This window comes from Temnothorax curvispinosus, unplaced genomic scaffold, assembly GCF_003070985.1.
Source record: "Temnothorax curvispinosus isolate PA1 unplaced genomic scaffold, ASM307098v1 QBEX01016656.1, whole genome shotgun sequence".
In the NCBI taxonomy this organism is placed as follows: Eukaryota; Metazoa; Arthropoda; class Insecta; order Hymenoptera; family Formicidae; genus Temnothorax; species Temnothorax curvispinosus.
This window is the reverse complement of record NW_020226436.1, coordinates 1-8,367: the sequence shown is the minus strand read 5'-3', so window position 1 is coordinate 8,367 and position 8,367 is coordinate 1. Positions and strand designations below refer to the sequence as shown.

Below are 8,367 nucleotides of genomic sequence, written 5' to 3'. Positions count from 1 at the left end.
CCATCAGGGTTCGAACGGAGAATCGCTGCCATACGTTCGCGGCGTGTGCGTAATCGCTCTTGGATACGCGGTGTCACCGGTCAAGGAACTGTAAAATGAATCGCGCGGTGGTAAACACGTATCCTCCAGCTTTTCGACGCAGTCAATATACTCATACGGAAAGACACCTTTTCGCGTCAATAATTCAAAATCGTTGTCGGATAACGCGGAAAATTTTGAACGTATAATTTTTAATTTATTATTATCGAGAAAGGATGCCAAATTTGCGAGATTCATGCTCAGAAATTTGTACGAGTCAATGAATTTTAATGTTATATCGCTTCGCGAATCTGATCTTTCGGCGGTATCTTTTACGTGTTTAGTGAATGAGATGTACTTTTCCTTTGTTATAGGTAGCACATCGATTGAGCCTTCGAACGCGGCAGCTATCTCCGTGATAATAAAATGCGCGTCATAGCCCAATAGATTGTGAAATATTACTGGGATGAAGTGAGAATCCTTATAATTCAGATTGCATGTCGAATGTGCGGGACCTCGGTACCTACCGGTTAAATGACAGTGATCGCGTACCCGCGTGTCATCTGGCGCGAACGGTTTCTCGCACACGTGACATTGCGCCGCACTGTTAAATTTTTTCCACTTGTTTCGCGTGAAATCCGCCATGGGTACATTAGCGGACAAGATAGTCTTTACGTTGTGAGCTAAACGTCTTAGCTTTTCGGCAAACCACGTGGTGCAATCTTTATCGCAACGAACTTGATACGCGGATAACGAGTCGTCGTACGAGCACCGTACGTAATACCCGACGCTAAATACCTCATGGTGTTGGTTGTTACGTCCAACCCCGGGATTAGGATATGAAAATCTGGGAAGCAAGGGAAAGGCTAACCAGAGGGGTCGGGGGAAGGGAGGACGCAGCTAGATACTTACAAATGTCGCTCGCAGGTACGCGCTCTGAGACGCGTGGCGCGAGCCGAACGCACTTTTATGACTCAGAAAGGGTCAACGTCCGTAAAGACGTTAGGACGCCTTTCGTGAGCGGTGCGATCGTCGGTCCTTTTTCGAGTCAGAGAATTTAATCCCTTTAACTCAGGATCGGACCTCGTGCAATTTCGAGAGAGGGAAAGTACTGAGGGTGAGGTCTTAAATTAAAGAAAGAATGGAGATGTCTTTAACATAAGTATTCATATTTATTTGACATAAAAAAAAATAATGTTATTTGATATAAAAATAATTATAAACTAGGCGTTAGTGTAAAAAGTGTGGATGTATATAATAAAACGAAGGAGAACTTGTGCAGACGGTTGTTGAACATTATGTACATTTAATGAAATTCTTTAGGCGAAACATATGAGAATTAGAATAAAAATGAATGTATTTTTATAATTATTACTCTAAGTCTATCACCTCGGGTTCGTCTACTTTCTCGAGGTTTAAAACGGTCGAGGCGGTCGAGGAGGTCGGGGACGGACTTCGGGAAGAGGAGGGGGAATCAGGAGGTTCTAGGAAGCGGGCTGGATCGGGGTTGACGGGGACTACGCGAACCGGGACCACGCGAGGCGGGACCACGGGAAACGGAGTCACGCGGCAAATAGGGCGAGAATGTTCAGCAATTGGGCGAGAGGGTAGGACAACTGGGCGATAAGACAAGATGATAGCGGGGCGATTCTGATGCGAAGAACAGGGTTCCTCCGAAAAAACTGGTAGGGGCGGTGGAATGGCGAGTCGCGGAGGACCGGCGTTGAGCTGCTCCCGGGGGAGTTCGACCTCCCGTCGCGCCCGCTTGTTCTGTCGATTTCTCTGTCGCTTGATCGTGCGGAGATTCTGTCCTCAAGGGGGTAGGACTATCGGATCCATTAAAATTATTTATTTATTTAGTCGATCTCTCTCGGACCTGGTCGGAAGCAAACAAAAGGAAATCGTCACGAGCTCGAGGGGGGGAGGTCAGTGGACAGGCTGAGTCCGCGACAGCGACGAAGACGCCTGGAGCCAAGTCAGGCCCACGACAACGCCAACGACTGCTGGGAACCTGATGCCTACACTGACCGACCCCAAAATAATAAGCTTCCGGGGATCCGACAATCGATAGACCGTTTAAGAAAAGGGGCGATAACGCGGAAAAGGAAAGGATCAAGAGAATTACAGGACTTACTACTTGATGAATTTCTGATGGTTGTTGATTCTCTCCGAAATGGACGTTGGACTCGTCGGTGGGTGAGTCGGGAGCGACTGATGGTTCGTCGGATCTATTGCACTGACTCTAAACGTGGAGTCGAGACTCGAAACGAATGAGATTCAGATTATAATACCAAGCAATGCAGACTGAAACTTGGAAGACTGAGAAAATTTCTCTGAGAACGAGTCCTGCGACGTCGCGATTTAAATAGGAAGGTTCGAAGGATGGAAGGGGTGGATTTCGTGTGGGATATGTCTGGTTTTCGTTTAAAGGATTTCTGGTTGGCGGGATGTTTCTAATTATTATTTAAGGGAATTCTTATTGGGCGAGATGTTTCTCGCCCAAGGGGTAAATTTTGAGTTTACGCCTATCCTAGAAAGCTAGAGACGGTTATCGATTTCTCCGGTTTTCCATTGGTGAGCCCCCTCTTAAGGCCCCACTGTCTTATTGGGGGTGTAACCCATCGGTTCTTTCCAGTGACGCATTTGTTTTTTGGCTATCGCCGATTTCTCTTTTATTGGGGTTCCTTACTTATCTCGCGACCCTGTTTTTATGTTGACAGACGATCCATACTTCTCAATTTTAAGTGCAGTTTTATTGCAAACAGAAACTTTCGCCACGTGCTCTTAAGATTTCTAAAAGCACGTATTAGGTTTCGTTTCTGTTTGTCGGAACATCGCACGGCCAGTTTTGAGTGAGTCGCGCGATATAATACATCCCCATCATCCCCCGTCTGGAGTTAAGGCTCCTTTCTGCGCGTCGTGTCGCCGGGTTTATAGTTATGGGCCAGACGAGGTTGACGAGAATCTGGTCACCATATCCCCCGTCTCCGTCTTAGTAATTTGTCATCTGAGAGGTTGCTTTTAGTTGCCCAAGCAAATAGGTAGTTTGATCATAAAAAAAGGAATGCGAGGAGATCTAACCTCACCCCGATCGATAACCGTCCGTACTCGGCTTGTTTATCCTAATCTTAGGGCTATCTTAGGCGCATAAGAATTCCCGCGAAAAAGGGATATCGTGGAGTCCGCAGGACGTAACAGGTATATGCCGGACGTTTCTGGATCCATGTCCGCCTTTTTCAGGGTGTACTCTAAGTCGGCGTATATGATGTATGGGACTCGTTCTTTCCTGCCGTAGTTATTGAATTGCAGCCACTTGTTGTTATCACATGGCAGTCGGATGGCACAGTTGTTCATCTTCTGGCAGTCGACGGTGTGGGCTTCCAATTTTTCGCTCGAAATAAAATAATGTAAGCATCTGCGAAAAAAAAAGAATAATTTATTATTTTTCATGAAAAAATATGAAAATGTCACGTAATAAAAAAATACTCACCGATCGCAGAAGTATTTTTTGTGTTCGTTCTTATTAATCTGCGAACTAATGAAACGCGATAGGTTCTTGATCCAGGCGAAATGTTCTACGTTGTCATCTTGCGGGTCTTCCACGTACAAGAAATTGACATGCTTTTCTCTCTTCTGGTCGGTAAGCTGTATTGGAAGGATTGTATGTTGATTCTTGTTTTTTTCTGGATGGCATATACGTTGATTGAAATGCCGTTGAGATCTTCAAATTTTTTAATTTGACTCAACGACATTGGGAATTCGAGGCCTTCTAAATTTAATTTTCTTTTATAAGGAGGGTACGAAGATATTCTACATGTATTTTGCTTAACTGGATACAGCGCGGCGACCACCGACCACGTGAAGCACGCATTGTCCGTTGATTGCATGTTGATCACCGCTTTCTTTAATTTAATTTCTTGCGGTAAATCGATGTAACACCCCGTGCGCAATGGATTATATTTGTTTATATTTAGCGTTAAATTATGTATACGCGACAACGCCCACCCGCTGTTACGTTCCTGGAATTCCTCCAGCGATGCTAAAATGGGCTCGATAACGCGCAACTCATAACGCTCTTCCAAATCGGACTCGCGAAGGAGTTCATAGTTTCTCGAATAAATACTTTTGTTTGCGCGTTTATCGCCCGCCACAAACTCGCCGTTGAACATTGTGTTTATTTTTACATTGTCATGTTGTTGTATGACGTTCCGCACATGATTGAATACAATGTCTCTCGCATCTTCGAGAAATTTTCGCGGTTCAATATGATCGGTATTGATCACCGCACCAGTCAATATACGACTTTCGAAAGCCGTATCTATCTCGCGTCATCTGAGTCCTGTCTCACTCGCACTATATCCTGCACCCACATGCACGAAACGTTGACGTACCGAATCTTTCAGACCTTCGAGTCGTGCGATTTAAGCCACCAACGAAGTTGGTTGCCGATGTTGGTTGTCGATTGATAATCGAGGCCGTTTATTTCAGCTTTGTTCTTCCAACACTTTGATAAACTCAACACATCGTTGCTCCCACGCGGCAAAATCTTCGATCGAATTCAGTCGCTCGGATTGCTCCTTCAACTCTTGCTCCAACAACTCGTGCTCCATTTTGTTCTCGTTTCCTTCGATCCAAAGATTCCAAAGACTGCTCGCTCGCTCGCTTGCTTGAGAATACTATGATTTTAACACTATTTTCCATCGTTTTATACTTTTCTTTTATCGCTTTTTCTCTTTTATTAATAATTTCTTCCTCTTCTACTTTTACGTCACAGAGACGTGACATTCCTTAGACCCTTTGGGTCTCAATAAGCAAATAAGCTATTTGCTTATTAGTAAAAAAATTTTATTCGAATGGTAACATAACCCGATTATGTGCCGACACATAGTTCATCAAAGGACGAGACAATTGTAGGTCATAAATTATAACTACCTGCCATCGACACTCAATTCTATAACATTTGTATGGCTCTTATCTGGCCAGATGTACCTCCACGCAAAAAAAAAACATAGAATTTGTCCATCCCTTTTTCACCATCATGTTGAGATTACCCCCCGCCACTAATAATAGTATATCTACACATCCGGTGAAGCAAATTTCAAAATCGCAGGTACTTGCACTCATGCGTTCATGCGTAAAAGAGTTTGACTGTTTCTATCTTTACTCCCTTCCTCCCTACCTGAGCAGCTATGGGGACGGATGTCCCGACATGTAGCTCGTCAAAGGACTAAACAATTGTAGATCATAAATTATAGCAGCCTGTCATAGGCGCGCCATTCTATTACATTTGCATAAAAAACTGTTCGATACAAAATTTCTTTGAAACGCAGACATACTCAGCTATGTATGTAATATAATATTCTATGGCTATTACCTGTCATGACTACTACCCTATATCAAAAAGTCTAAATTTAATCACTCTAGAGAACAAGAGATTAATTTTGACCTAACATTAATTTTAAAATATTAAACAATTTTATCGATAGTTTTGACCTATTAAAAAATATTTATTTAAATATTCCAATCAGGGACCTAAGACAATCTCCCATCTTTTATGTTGAATATCACTGTACTTTATATGGCGTAAATTCATGTTTGAACAGGATGATCATCTCGGCAAATAATTATGCCAACTTAGTTGATTCCTTCGGCGGCAATGTGCCTACATTTAAGCGGAATAGTTATTTGTGTAACAAGTGCGGACCATGGCCTCGTGCTCTCTTGAGTCCCGTGGAAGCTTGAGAAGTACTGACTGACTGCGTAGAGCTGCTTGCCACTGTCTGTTGCTGATCGCTGACAGTGATCTGCTGTTGCTGCTGCTGTTGCTCCACTCTAGGACTCACAAGCGCTACTGTTTGTTGCTGCTGTTGCTGCTGCTGCTGACATTGTTGCTGTTGCGGCTGCAAGTTAAGTGTCTCCGCACTTTCTGGGTCTTCTCTCTGTGTCGATTCCGCCGATTCGCTCAATTGGGGTTGCACCACCAGTTGACGAAGACTGCTAGTTTGTGCACTCTGCGAAGAAGTACTAGTACTTGCCGGCTGGAAGTCAGTTAGGCTGCCAGTCGGCGAGCTCGTCTCCGCAGTATGCACTACCTGTTGTTGCTGCATCTGATGTGGCGCAACCATGACCGGCGCACCAGCTGTAGTCGGTAAGACGGCAGCTGTTCGCGACTGCACCACCACGCTCATTGGTGTAATGCTGGCCAGTGGAGTTTCTGCTCTAGCTGACATTGGCTTAATATTCGCTGTCGGTGGTTCCGTGGTCGCGCTTACCCCACTCACTCCTGACAGCTGTCTCTGGAGTTGAGCAACTCGCTGCAAAAGCCTTCGGCTCGTGCGTCCACTTCGCACGTCCAATTTCCAACTTAACGCACTTGTTACACACCCTATTTTATATTACAAGTGCGTGAAAAGTGGCCCATTGCGCACGTGTCACGCACTTGCAACATAAAATAACTCGCCTCCGGCTCGTGCGTCTACTCCGCACGTCCAATTTCCATCTTACAGCACTTGTTACACAAATAACTATTACAAAAGTTTACCATTTATTATTTCCCTAAACATTTTGTCTCTAAAGTACGACATGTCGTCCTGCGTGAACGTTATCTCCTTGTTTGCACAGACGTACTCGGTAAACATGCAAGAGAATACACCTCAATCGCTGCCATTCGTCTGTTGCGGAATGTTCTTGGCGGAATAAAATTTCCAATTACTCATATCATAAGGTTGTTTCTTTTTGTCAAGACTCTCATTTTGTAAATATAGTTTTAGCGCAGCCAGACATTTCGGATTATCGCTGCTTATACTGTCGTAATAAACAATCGTTTTATCGCGGAAATCTACTATTGACATACACCAGTAAACGTTCAGATGTATAGGGATAATAATAAGATCCTGCGCAAATATGTTCACCTTCCTGGTCCATCGCTTCAGAGACGAGTGACTGCTCGACAGAAGTTTCGAATAAAAAAACGTGTTTATCGCGTGTACTTTCGGATATTTGTTCGAAGATGTGCTTCTGGCGATCAGCAGATTCATATAAAAATTAATAACTTCGTCGTTCAGCCAATTTGAGTCGGCCAGCGTGTAGAGATCCTTCCGCGTGAGCCTCAGACCGAAACCTTCCACCGCCTCCATATTGTGGAAACCCTTGACACAAAATTATGATGTTACAAAATTATGTCAAAAAATTATATCACATCACACTCCATTATTTTTAATGTTAATTTGTATATTTACCTTGATAGCCTGATTGCATCGCTGCTCATTTAATTCTTCCCACGCATTGAATTGTTCCCACGCACTTAATTCTTTCATCGAATTCAGTTGATTGGATTGTTCCATATTTTCAAGTTGCTCGCTTGCTCGTTTGCTTGCTTATGAGCATATTATGATTCTAACGCTCTTCTTCATCGTTTTCTTCAATCACTTTTTCTCTTTTCTCTATCATTTCATCTTCTTCTACTTCTACGTCACAGAGACGTGACTTTCCTTAGACCCTTTGGGTCCCAATTGTAAGCTATTTGCTTATCTCGAACTCTTCAAAGGATGTGACAATTGTAGGTCATAAATTATAGCTACCTGCCATCGACGCTCAATTCTATAACATTTTTATAGCTCTTTCATGAATAATTTTCGACCAGATGTACCTCCATGGGAAAAAAAACAAAGAATTTGTTTGTCCCTGTTTTTTACCATCATTTTAAGAGATATCCTCACCAATCAAAGTATATCTACACATCAGGTGAAGCAAATCTAAAAAATCTTGGTTACTTGCACTCGTGCATTCGTGCGTAACAGTCTGGTGCGTAACAGTCTCGTGCTGCGCGTGTACTTGGTGCGAAACACTATCGTGTCTTTGATATTTTTTGTCATCAAGTTCCTTTTTATAATATATTGCATCAAAATGGCTGATCATTTTGATGACATAGTGGCTGATGGAGAAGAAGAACACGTGCTGTCGGGCGAAGAAAAAGAAGAAGAAGAACACGCGCTGTCAGACGACAGCAGTTATGAAATTGCGGATAGTGACGATGACTGCAGAGAAGTCGTTTTTAGAGCTGTGTATCGTCCCGAAATTTTGGCGCTGAATAAGCGCACAAAGTATTGCGCCATTTATTTATATTATACAGACGGTTCAGGTTCAGGACACAAGGATTGTGCTTTATGCATGAATGCATACGCGGACGCTGAAGCCGATCCAGTATATGTCGTTCGAAGGCATATAAGCAAACCATACAACGAAATACGCCATCGTACTTGTGGAAATTGCAGACAGCCGCTGTATACAATATATCCATGCAATATCCCACACAGCACACTTCATCTGAGGGACGTCCTACAGATAAAG

The 8,367-nt window shown here is 43.4% G+C and overlaps 1 pseudogene; it reads right to left on the bottom strand.

Moving 5' to 3' along the window:
* Positions 1-6,671: 6,671 nt before the first annotated feature.
* Positions 6,672-7,361, bottom strand: LOC112466888 (annotated as a pseudogene).
* Positions 7,362-8,367: the final 1,006 nt, after the last annotated feature.